General features: G+C 45.9%; 1 long non-coding RNA gene across 1 annotated transcript in view; it reads left to right on the forward strand.

The window, feature by feature from the left end:
• The window catches only part of LOC137615794 (uncharacterized), a 65,433-nt gene continuing 52,233 nt past the window's right edge, over positions 1-13,200 (forward strand). The window contains exon 1 of the long non-coding RNA XR_011039261.1: positions 1-207. This is a non-coding gene — a long non-coding RNA (uncharacterized lncRNA). The remainder of the gene's footprint in view (positions 208-13,200) is intronic.

Consider the following 13,200-nt stretch of genomic DNA (forward strand, 5'->3'; position numbering starts at 1 on the left):
ATAACAGAACTATTACGTCCAAGGATCTCTAATACAATGAAAAAGTGAACGCCTACGGCCATCTGGTGGCGAAGCCGCGAAACTTTGAATCATTAACTTTCCATGAATATCATTAATGTCTTGTGGTAGGTGGTCTACTGGTCGCCCAAGGGAAAGGCTCGTGCCAACAAGAAGAGTTGGCTGTAATACTCCAGGAACGAACCAACGGTAGGTGGTTGGCTGGAAATTTTATACATGTTTATGTTTATGGCGAAATATTTACGCTTTCCCTTCTGTATATTCGGTAAAGTTCATGTGAATTAATGGAGGTAAATTATTTTAGAAGAACCCTAAATAAACCTGTTTAGGTCTTGCAGCTATTATAATTGAAGTTTTTCAATTTTTGTACTTCCCTGCTTTATATAGCCTTAGGCTATATAAAGACGTTTTTTATTAAGAGATTTGTTACTATAAGTAGCTATGTTATGAATGCCGTATTTACAAGGACCATCTTCCATAACTCCTATATTTAACCCTGCTCCCCCTTAAGGTAAGAATATAAGGACACGGTTTGTAGGGTAGGTTAGGTGGGAAAGTTAAAGTTGGATTCTGTTCTATGCACGTGTTCCTGTCCGTCAGTATACAAAGGCTCCCAAATTTTTGTGCATTGTATATCTGTGGATTATTGTAATTATTAGCAGCTATGCTACAACCTTATATGGAAATGCAAGATATCATAGGCCCAAGAGTGCCTACGAAAAAATAGCCCAATCAGAGAGGAATATGAAGAAATAAACAATCTATAAGAAATGTAACGGACAATTGATACGGAATATTCAGAGAACAGTAAGGTTTTTTTTGGGCTCAAGCCATGTCGTCCTGATGGAAGTTCCTCTAAGGTAGCTTCCTAGGGTATATTACAACTACGGCGATATTCCCAGAGAATTTACCTTAAGGTACCCAGAATTCTAACTCCTGGAGCGAATATCCCTAAAAAAGACCTCGGATATCGTAAATATCAGCAGACGTATTCTTGACACGCCACATGGCAATCTATACCCCGAACAGAGTTAACACTTCGTAGGGGTCAAATGGCAAGAAAACGAAAACGATAAGAAAGGGGGGAGCCGTTCGTAAGGCATCTCTCCTCCCCGTTTCGTAAGCGTGCCCTGCGCCGCTCGCGGCGCCATCTGTATTCCTTTTTGCGTAGCTATACAACTCGGTGTTTTCCCTGTGTTTTCTACCAAATATCTTGGATTTACTCTCTCGATTATGCTTTCTCCAACTTCTTCTGCTTCGGATAAGTTGAGTACCATTTCCTTTATGTATAAATGTAGGCTCTTGGTTAAAATTAAAGTAATTAAAAGTTATCTTTGATACAAGAGCTGTTGCCTGCTGGAGGCGTCCTGGACGCTGTCGCTCGCTAGAATAGGATTTATTTGGTTAGCAAGAGCGACGTTCCCAGCCCCTTTCGCTTTAATAAATTAGCTGCTTAGCTTATTTAGGAATTCTTTTATGATGCTGTGGTATAGCGCCTGGCGAAGGATTTGCCTAGGCTGGCCTACGCAAGTCCTCGTAGCCTAGTCGTTTGGCCCTTGTACTTCCTGCATGATAATTAGTCTTCCAAGTGTGATATTTATAATTTTATTGAAGCGTTAGGCAACGTTATACATAAGCTTATACTGAGTTTTTCCAAGATGGTATTGGAGTGAGTTTTGATGATTTAGGTAATCGATTCTCTTAGTGCTTAGGCTAGGTTGTCTTAGGCTATTGATATGTTTTATTGTTCCCCCCGTTTGCTCCCTTCTCTTCGGGGAAGGGGCGCAAACCCTTTCCCTCTGCTTAAGCCTTGGGCTTAACTCTAGTGGTTTATTTGAATTAATTTTCAATATAACTATATTGGGGTGGTACTGTACCTTCCTGTTCCAGCTTGTCTGGCTCAGAGAGGGACAGTACAGCAGTGTTTTAGTCTGAGTCCGTGTTGGTCTGGCGTGGGGCAGAGTCTCCCTTGCTGTCTGACACGGGCATAGGAGGTTTATCCTCCTTGGATCTCCTTTGAAGGTTTCTGTAGTTATGATCCCTTTGCTCGGTGACCCTTCAGACTTGTCCTTTTTGCTGTTCCGGGTACGGGATGTGTCCCTTTTCCGGAATAGCGATTCCTTCCTTGCTTTGGTTTTAGGGAGGCAGCTAGTAGTGCCGGCCTCCCTCCCCGGATTTTCCCCTGGCTGAGATGGGCTTTCTTAGCTGGGGGTGATCCTTAACCAGTGCAAGGTTGGACAGGACCCTTTGTCCTTCCCTTCTGTCCTTTCCGTTATACCATTTGTGTCAGCCTTCTCACATCCGTACCTAGCTTAGGTTAGGATGGGGAGCTGACTTGGTCCCCTGTCGGCCGGCAGAGTGTGCCGGCCGGCAGAGGCCCTGTTATCTTGAGTGCTGCCCGGTCCTCCCTTGGTCCCTCACCCACTGCTGTCTGTAGATACAGTGAGCAGTGGTTAGGAAGCCTGACTTAGTGTCTCCCCTTCCTCTCAGCACTCTTTCGGGTGTCGGGCGTTGAGGTACATAGCCTCTTAGTCCGGCACCCATTCTGTTGTCTTCTTGTGTGTTGTCCTCTGCCGACTGCCGGCCTAGTGGCCGGCGGTCGGGTAGGGGGTGTTCTCTAGTTCTCTTGCTGTCGGTCGGCGGTGGCTATATGCCTTTGCCGGCCGGTCTCCTCGCTCGCCTGCCGGCCGCTATGAGTGGCGGTCGGCAGCCGAGCGCTACCTGGTGTGGCTGCCGGCCGGCATGGTTTATTTACCTCTGCCGGCCGGCCTGTTACCTCGCCCTGTCGGCTGGCCACTAAGAGTGGTGGCCGGCAGCTGGGTGCCACCCGGGTAGCTACAGACCGGCAACCACTGCCGGCCGGCTCAGGCATAGGAACTAGAGTTCTCCCCCGCCTTGGTGTTCTTAAGTTGCATACTTGAGACCTACCTGTGGGGGGGGGGGGGTTGCTGACCGGCAAGTGCTGGCCGGCACGCCACCCCATGTACTATAGTGTATCAGTACTTCCCTGTATGGTGTATTTTGTCGGGGGAGACCATGATATAGTAGGTTACAACACTGTATTTTCTAGCATGCTTGTGTTGCCTTGTGCAGTCACTTGGTGTTGCCTTACAGGGATGGAAAGAGAATTCTTTTCATCTTTAGCCAGAATGTTAAAATCTTACCTTAGGTGTGAGCTACACCTATTTCCCTCGGGAAATATTCTCTTTGGTTATTCTAGCAGAGACTAACCATTTGATTTTAATTGCTGGTAGGCTTCCACAGGTGATTGTGTGGGATTCACAAGTATGAGTCTTTCCTTTATACTTTGTACATGCTTGTATATACATGTGAATTGAAATTCACTTGATATTCATGGAAATTTTCTTCTTTTACAGGAGGAGCATCCGAAGTGTGGTAGCGTCTTCTGCAACGTCCGCAGTAAGAACTTTTGTGGACATGATTCGTGTAGGAGGCAGGCGGCTTGTGCAGCCTCCAAGGATGATCTCCGTTACTGGGATCCGCAGGTATGTTCGGTATGTACTAACCTGCTAGCTGAGGCTTTTGAATCCCCTAGGTCGGCGGAGTCAAGGGACGCAGCGAGGGAGAAGCTCCGTGTTTGGGTAAGGGGTTTCCAAAAGAACACCTCTGGACCTTATCTTCCTAGTGAGAAGATGAGGGCGTACCTCTTTCACAAGGCTTCTGCTGACGCTGTTGTTCCCCAGCCTCGGCCGGAGATCCCTCTCGTCCAGACCCCCGTGGATGCTGATGTCGCGGATGCCATGCAGGACATCCAGCTGGACGACAAGATGTCGGACGTGTCCGACCGTGCTGAACAGGACCTTCTCGCAGGGGGCGAGGACGAGGATCAAGACCCGAACGTCGTGGAGGAAGAGAATGCCGTGCCATCAGACGCTCCGGTTCAGGCCCCTGAACCTATTCCCTCTACTTCGTCTGCTCTTCCAACAGAGCTGGGACAAGCTCTCTCTTCCATTGTTGTTATGATACAGCAGATGCAGAAGGAGAATAGTCAGAAGGCTGCTGCAATGGAGCTACAGATGCAGAAGATTGCAGCGTCACGTGGGCCTCCAAAGAAGCTCGACGTGAAGGACCTTCCTGTGTGTTCGGATGCCAACCCGTGGAGGTATGCCGAGCACATGCCGATGATGGTCGGGAAGATCGTCATGTCGGAGAAGCTGGGTTCAGTTCCCCTTGAGGAGGTGGAATTCTGGCCCAGCAGAGGGGCCTATCCGGACTGTTATGTCCGTCTGAAGAAGGAGCCGGCCTCGAAGGAGGAGACGGAACCGAAGGAGGTGATCGTCTTGGATCACGCCAAGGCTCAAGCTTCACTAGCGTCTGCGTTGAAGGAGAGGGGCTTCTCAAACTCGAAAGTTGCTGCTTTGAGTAAGAAGCACCCTTCCTTCGTATCCTCTCCGGCTAGGGCCTTCCCCTTTCTGCAGAAAGGGTTCGCGGCTGTTCTGAAGGCGGTAGAGGCTGGCAAACCATGCCCATCCCTGGAGGAATGCAAGCCCTTGTCTTTGGCCTTGCCGTTGGACAACAAGGACTGGAAGGAAGTCCATCTCACATTCTCGGTTGGGAAGTTGGACGCCGATATTGCAGGTCGACAGTTCGGCGAAAACCTTCCTAAGTTGTCTGAATTCCTTCTGCGGAGGGAACTTGAGACAAAGGAGCGTCTGGCAGCCTCGATGTGTCTCCAGACAAACATGGAGACAATGGCTAGCGACCCTAAGGTGCATGAAATGTTCATGGTAATGGCCAAGATCCATCTGGCCACGGTGACAAAGGACCTCTATAGCTTTGTCAAGGCGAAGAGGGCCTGCAGGGAGTTTGTGTTCGCCTCGGCCACAGTGAGGCACGAACCAAAGAAACTTATCTCATCCAACATCTGGGGTAAAGATCTCTTCCCCAGTGAGGTGGTTAAGGAGGTGGTGGACAAGGCAGCCACTGAGAATCGGAATCTTCTCCTTAAGTGGGGCCTGTCCCTCAAGAGGAAGTCTTCCCCTGATGAAGGCCCCCAACCGAAGGGAAAGGCGAAGAAGTCTAGGTTTTCTTCCCGCCCAGCCAAGCCTTTCAGACCGCAACGTCAACAGCAGCAACAACCAGCTTTGCCTCCGGTACCACAGATGGTAGCCCAGACCCCGACCACCTTCCAATGGGTGCCCCAGGCCTTATCATCATCCCCGGCATTCAATCCAGTGTTCGAAGGGCAATCGACCACGTTTCGAGCAAAGCCCAGAGGTGCAGCCAGAGGCTCGTCTAGACGCCCCTCTAGGGGAAGAGGATTCAGAGGTGGTCGCGACCAAGGAGGCAAGACTGCAGGGCAGCAGTCAAAGTGAAGTGTCGCCGGTAGGAGGGAGATTACAGTATTTCCGGGATCGTTGGACCTTCGATCCCTGGGCCCACAGCCTGCTCAAAAATGGACTGGGTTGGAGTTGGTACAGTACTCCGCCCCCGTGCCCTCAATTTTTCCAACACTCCACCCCCGTTTTGAAGGAGTACATTCAAGAACTGTTGGAGAAAAAGGTGATCCGGAGGGTAAAGTCCATCAGGTTCCAAGGGAGGCTGTTTTGTGTTCCCAAGAAAGACTCGGGGAAACTCAGAGTCATTCTGGACTTGTCACCACTCAACAAGTTCATAGTGAACCACAAGTTCAAGATGTTAACGTTACAACACATAAGGGCCTTACTGCCCAAGAGGGCATTTACCGTCTCCATCGACTTGTCAGACGCCTATTGGCACGTTCCAATCAGTCGCCGTCTCTCCCCCTACCTAGGATTCAAGCTACAACTTAAACTTTACGCTTTCAGAGCGATGCCTTTCGGGCTAAACATAGCCCCAAGGATCTTCACGAAGCTTGCGAGCGCAGCGCTCAAACAGTTACGCCTAAAAGGGTTCCAGGTGGTAGCCTACCTGGACGATTGGCTGGTGTGGGCAGCATCCAGAGCGGAATGCTTGCAAGCTTCCCTACAGGTGATTCAGTTCCTGGAATATCTATGGTTCAAGATCAACAGAAAGAAGTCTCGTCTTTCTCCAGCTCAGAGGTTCCAGTGGTTGGGAATTCACTGGGACCTAGTGTCACACCGTTTTTCCATCCCGATGTCGAAAAGGAAGGAGATAGCGGGGTCTGTCAAGAGACTTCTAGTTTCCGAGAGGATATCAAGACGCGAACAAGAGAGGGTTCCGGGCTCTCTTCAGTTTGCGTCGGTAACAGACCCAGTGCTAAGAGCACAGCTAAAGGATGCAGCCGGGGTTTGGAGAACCTTTGCATCAAACGCGCGAAGGGACTTGAAGAGACCGGTCCCGCTTCGGCTACGTTCTCTTCTCAGACCGTGGTCTCAAGCCAGTCGTCTAAAGAGGTCGGTACCTCTTCAGCCACCTCCCCCGTCAGTGACGATTCACACAGACGCCTCAAAGTTAGGGTGGGGAGGTCACTCTCATCGAAAAAAGGTTCAAGGGACCTGGTCCAAGCTATTCGGGACCTTTCACATAAACTTTCTAGAAGTTATGGCAGTGCTTCTTACCCTGAGGAAAGTCTCCCCGCGTCACTCGATCCACATAAGGTTGGTACTGGACAGCGAGGTGGTTGTGAAATGTCTGAATCGGCGGGGATCGAGATCCCCACCTCTCAACCAGGTAATGTTGGCCATATTCCGACTGGCTGAGAAGAAGAAGTGGCACCTGTCAGCAGTTCACCTTCAAGGAGTCCGCAATGTGACAGCGGACGCTCTATCCAGGGTTACACCGATAGTCGGAATGGTCCCTAGACGCAGGATCATTCTCCTTCATCTCGAGTCAAGTCCCAGAACTGCAGATAGACCTCTTCGCGACGAAGGACAACAAGAAGTTGCCGCGATATGTGTCCCCGTACTAGGACCCCTTGGCGGAAGCAGTAGATGCGATGTCCCTCGATTGGAACAAATGGTCCAGAATCTACCTGTTTCCCCCTCACAATCTGATGTTGAGGGTCCTCAACAAACTGAGATCCTTCAAGGGAGTAGCAGCGATAGTGGCCCACAAGTGGCCGAACAGTGTGTGGTTCCCTCTGGCTCTGGAACTACGACTGAAGTTTCTGCCACTCCCGGGCCCAGTTCTGTCCCAGCAAGTCCAGAAGTCGACTGTCTACGCTTCATTACAGAAAACCCGGACCCTGCAGCTCATGATTTTCTCTCCCTAGCGGTGAAGAAGCGGCTCGGGATTTCGAAAGACAGCATCGACTTCCTGGAGGAATATAAGTGCAAGTCTACTAGAAGGCAGTACGAGTCAGCATGGAAAAAATGGGTAGCCTTTGTCAAAGACAAGAATCCGCATGAGATCTCGACGGATTTCTGCCTGTCCTTCTTCATCCACCTCCACGGACAGGGGCTGGCAGGTAACACGATTTCTACGTGTAAGTCTGCTCTGACAAGGCCCATTCTGTATGCCTTCCAGGTAGACCTCGCTAATGAGATCTTTAACAAGATCCCGAAGGCCTGTGCCAGACTTAGACCTTCAGCTCCTCCAAAGCCTATTTCATGGTCTTTAGACAAAGTCCTTCATTTTGCCTCATTACTGGATAATGAGGAGTGTGCACTGAAGGATCTGACTCAAAAGGTTATCTTCCTTTTTGCTCTAACATCTGGGGCCAGAGTTAGTGAGATTGTAGCCCTCTCGAGAGATGAGGGCCGCGTTCAGTTCCTGGATGGGGGAGAACTGAACCTGTTTCCGGACCCTACGTTTCTCGCTAAGAACGAGTTGCCCACCAACAGGTGGGGTCCCTGGAGAATCTGCCCTCTGAAAGAAGATGCATCTCTATGTCCTGTAGAATGCCTAAAGGTCTATCTTCGTAGAACTTCAGACTTCCATGGGGGTCAACCATTCAGAGGAGAAACATCGGGCTCGAATTTATCTTTGAATCAACTCAGGGCGAAAATTACATACTTTATTCGCAGAGCGGATCCTGACAGTTCACCCGCAGATCATGATCCGAGGAAAGTTGCTTCATCCTTAAACTTCTTTAACTTTATGGATTTTGAACACCTTCGTTCATATACTGGCTGGAAGTCTTCCAGGGTATTCTTTCGCCACTATGCTAAGCAAGTGGAGCAGCTAAAGAGGTCTGTGGTAGCAGTTGGTTGCGTCGTTAACCCTGCTGTTTAACTCTGCGAGGAACAGTGGATTTAATTGGGACTTTTAATTCCAGGGTGAGTGTATAGTTATATGCGTTGCTATAACTAGAAGTGAGGGCTCCGGGAGCCCACAGTGACTGTTCCGGCGTTATGGTGATTGTAGCATAAGTACAGACATGTGTGCCGAGCGTTTGTGACGCCAATGTCAGTGGCTAGTAACATGGACTTTTAACTTTGATACCTTGGTACGTGAAAAGTAACTCGATTGTTTTCTTTCAGATAACCATATATCCATTTACTACAGTACTTGTGCAAATTGTTGGTCATCCACCTATCATATGTATATAATTGTGGTAACCATGTCTATTTATTGTTGATCAATAAACTTGTTCTCGGGAACCTTGCGTCTCCTTCACCTATGTTGATTTCTTTTCAGTTATTGAGCATTCAGCCTATGTATATTAATCGGGGATATCTATAATAGCCTGTTCCTTAATGCAAGCCTTGTTGCACTGGTTTATACTTTCCTTAGCATAAAGGGCTCCATCCTTCTCTGAGGACGGTAGCGGCAGCAAGTTTATTCCTACACAGATATAACCTTTTTGTCCAATTCAATTTCGACCAGGGGGCTGGCCGATATTTCCTTTGGATGCTGTAGTTCCGTACAGACTATGCTTTACTTCATATAGAGTGAGACCACTATATTGTATGGGCTTGCGAGTGATTCATACATAGGTATATGTACTCTTCGTTCTTTTCTAGAGTCTAGTAGGACTCCTCCCTGTAGGGGGCAGGAAGCGCTATCATGGTTTATGGTTAGTGAAAGGATGTATAACTGTAACATCTTAGGTCTTTCAGTCGAGCTGACTAAGAAATATTTCTGAGGAGTGCGGCACGTATTGAGAATCCACAGATACAGTAATGCTCTGGTACACTTCTTCCATCAGGACGACATGGCTTGAGCCCAAAAAACGGATTTTGAGCGAAGCGAAAAATCTATTTTTGGGTAAGATGGCCATGTCGTCCTGATGGACCCGCCCTGCCCCTTTTCCTTTAAAAAAAAAAAAAAAAAGGGAAAAGGGCTGTAGGACCCCTCCCTACATACAGTATCTGCAGCACCTCGTGTATCGCTACAAGGAATACAGATGGCGCCGCGAGCGGCGCAGGGCACGCTTACGAAACGGGGAGGAGAGATGCCTTACGAACGGCTCCCCCCTTTCTTATCGTTTTCGTTTTCTTGCCATTTGACCCCTACGAAGTGTTAACTCTGTTCGGGGTATAGATTGCCATGTGGCGTGTCAAGAATACGTCTGCTGATATTTACGATATCCCTGAGGTCTTTTTTAGGGATATTCGCTCCAGGAGTTAGAATTCTGGGTACCTTAAGGTAAATTCTCTGGGAATATCGCCGTAGTTGTAATATACCCTAGGAAGCTACCTTAGAGGAACTTCCATCAGGACGACATGGCCATCTTACCCAAAAATAGATTTTTCGCTTCGCTCAAAATCCGTTTATTATGGGTACAATTTAAGATTTTAGAAACAAATTGGTAAGTTTTCTGAACAGTTGGTAACCCATAACTTGAAGTTATTGTGGTGTTGGTACATCAGATTTTTATAGGGTCCTTTATTGTATGCTTGGTGTGGCATATAATTTTACTGTGATGACTATGGTTTGAATTAATATTGTTATTTTTTTCAATTTTTCACACTTTTTCAGTGTGACAGCGGATCGTTTGCTGCTGTGGTACATACAGCGTAGTATAGGTTAATTTTGATGGACCTTGGATATCTCTAACATAGTAGCTTTTGCATGATTTTATTAGCAGTATATAAGTGGAAAATTAGCAATGACGATGTTAATTGTTGCACTGTAACGTTAATTGTGGAGATAATGAATGTACTGTAATATGTAATGAAAAAAGTCTAGTCGTTGAACGGTGTGTGAAGGCAATACTGGACTTTCAAAAGGTAAATGGTATAGTATAATGTAACATTATTATAACATTACTGGAGATTATACGTAGTTATATACTGTAGGTGAAGAAGAGATTGCATAACCACACCCACAGAGATTAACAAATACAATGCACTGCACCGCTTCCCCACTCCAGGTTTCCCACATTTTGGATTTTATTCAGACTACACTAGCAAGCGCAGTTTGAATTGGGGGATTTTTCACTAGATCGTAAGCGGGAGGTAAGTATCGGTTGTCAAATGATGGTTTTCAGGTCATCCGATCTTTTTTCAACAAACATCTCTAAAGCTGAATGGTGCCTCGGACTATTAGTGAGGCTTCTTAGGATGTCATTTTGAGTGACTGTGATACGTCTCATTGATTCACGCGTATAGTTTGCCCATAGTGAGCAGCCACAAATGCTATAACAATAAGTTTGAAACTGTTTTTTGGTATCTTGGTGACAGAAGGCAAATCTTCTCGTTACCATGTTCCCTAGGCAGCACAATTAAAGTCTGTTTTCAATGTCAGATGTGTCCTTGAAATCTTTCATAATGATATGACTTACGTTTGGGAAATCATAGACAAATGCTAGCTGATGGTTTTGGAGGAAAACATGTGGGTTTTCTAAAAATTGGAGCACTCTAGGAAAGAGACAAATGCATTGTCTTAGATTCGTTATAGTTTGTCATGCTCATTAGCGTATGCGCCGCAGGTGTTGACAAGACTCTGTTGGCCTTGGGCTCAGGGCGAAATGAAGACCATATTGTCAGCGTAGCACAGATTATTTATGGTAAAGCCATTAACCCTGGACAGGTAAATGTCTAAATCAATAACGTAACAGGTAAACGTCTAGCGTATACGCTACCGCTCGTTTCAACTTCACTTGGTAGTTCCGGTAATGCATATTTTTAAAGAATTTTTTTATACATATAATTCTAGCTATCTACGACTAGGAGTCCCTGAGGTATATTCAGTTGAAAAATGAACCTCCTAGGCTGAAAACAGAAAAATCTGGAAATTAAAAAAAAGGGGGATAATTTTTAGTAACGAAAAAAGTTACATATGACAAAAATATTTTTTTTCTAATATAAATTATAAATTGAGACTGCTGAAAATTGTGTACATAAAATTTGAATAATAGATAAATAAGATATTTGAAAATCCTGATATAAAATAAGTTAAAACTATTTTTTAAATTTTCAAAAAATATAACTAGCGCTGGTAATGAATTTTTCTCCTTCATATTTATACTATTCCATTTTGTGACCTATAATATCCGAAAATTATTGCTAGAATTGTAGAAAATATTAAGATAAAACAGAAAATAATGAATACTAACCATTCTGGGCTACATTCAGTGCATTTTCAGTTGAAAGATGAACCTCCTAGGCTAAAAACTGAAGAAAAAAACACACTAATATTTGCTAAATATTAGATGGTATTCCTACATCAAATATACTATTAGTATCATGTTCTCAAATCATCTATCAATGTTCACTATAAGTATCAAAACACTATTCATAGAGATATATTGTAATCAATATTGTGAAACTTGTGAAAATCAATCACAGTCACTTACCAGGTAAACATGTAGCAGATACGCTACCAGGAAAAACAAAAATGGTGAATTCCAAAAAAACGGCGAGAGAGAGGACAATGGCAGTTGTTCCTTCGGCTGTGTCACTGGTCTAACTAACCGGTACTGGGTAAATTTCCACTCGGAAGCCGAACCCAAGCGGCGCAAAAGTGAAAAAGTGGTTTTGCGCTTATAGACGGTAGCGTATACGCTACACGTTTACCTGTCCAGGGTTTTAATTAACCGTACAACCAATGGGGACTGAATTCGGCCTGACATTCAAATCTGTGTACACATTAAATGAATATGGTGAAAGGATGCCTCCTTGCCAGAGACCGTTAGATGAACCGAATGGTTGGGATAGGACATTGCCCCACTAGACTCAGAACTACTGTGTTGAGAACCAACAATATAAAATGCCGATGAGATGTAGAGGAGTTCCCCTTTTGTGTATTTTCAAAGTTTGATTGTTTACTCTGTCGAATGCCTTCCGCACGTCTACAAAGCATAAGTAGACAGGAGCCGAGGATATATAGAAATTTAATATCTTTAGAATATACAGTATATACAGGTGTCAGTTGAGTGGTTAGTCTTCAAACCAAATTGATTGTCTGCCTTGTGGAAGAAAGCTGTAAGGCAACGGAATAAAAGATTCAAATATCTTCGATGAAATTGTCTTGATGCCAATGGGGCGTTAGTTTCTGCGGTCACTTGCATCCCTTAGTTTGTTTTTTATGCGAGGTATTAAGTGGACAAGTAGAAGGGTTTCCGGACGGTGTTAGTGAATTATACAGATATTCAGTAGAGTAGCAAAAAGAATATAAATTATAGAGTGGCAGAATGTGAAAGCCTCTGCGGGAAGGCCATTGAAGCCTGAGGCCTTGTTACCAAGTAATTTCTTGATAGCATCGCATAGGGGTTGTTGAGGCCTGGTTGGTAACACGTCTGCCTGGTGTTCGCCAGACGGGGGTTCGAGTACCGCTCGGACTCGGTAGTGCCTATAGTGTCTGCAACCTTACCTGTTGAGTCATCACCAGCCATTGCCTGCCCCTGGTCCTAGCTTGGGTGGAGAGGGGATTGGGTGCTGATCATATATGGTCAGTCTCTAGGGCATTGTTCTGCTTGCTAGGGCAATGTCACTGTCCCTTGCCTCTGCCATTCATGAGCGACCTTTAAACCTTTAAAATACATTGCTTGGCGAGATATGGTCGCTATTTTGAAATTCCACATTGTCACTGATGAGGGTATCCACTTCATTCCGGGAATCTTGGTCATTTATACAATTTAGGATGGTGCTGAAGTGATCCCCCACATTCTTGCAATGGATTCTTTGCCGACTGCTTCTCTTACACTTTTGGATAATTTGTTTGACTTTGGGTTTAGTGAATTATCTTTCCAAAGAATGGGAAAGTCATGGGTGGTCAACTTTCTGGACAATGCATCGGCTGTCAGCTGATTTTTGTTGAGACGACATTGACAAAGGGCAAGTTTAAACTGCGCCCTCGCTTGCCTCATCTCTATGGCAGTGGGACCTTCTCTCT

The sequence above is a fragment of the Palaemon carinicauda genome, chromosome 22, assembly GCF_036898095.1.
Source record: "Palaemon carinicauda isolate YSFRI2023 chromosome 22, ASM3689809v2, whole genome shotgun sequence".
NCBI lineage: Eukaryota > Metazoa > Arthropoda > Malacostraca > Decapoda > Palaemonidae > Palaemon > Palaemon carinicauda.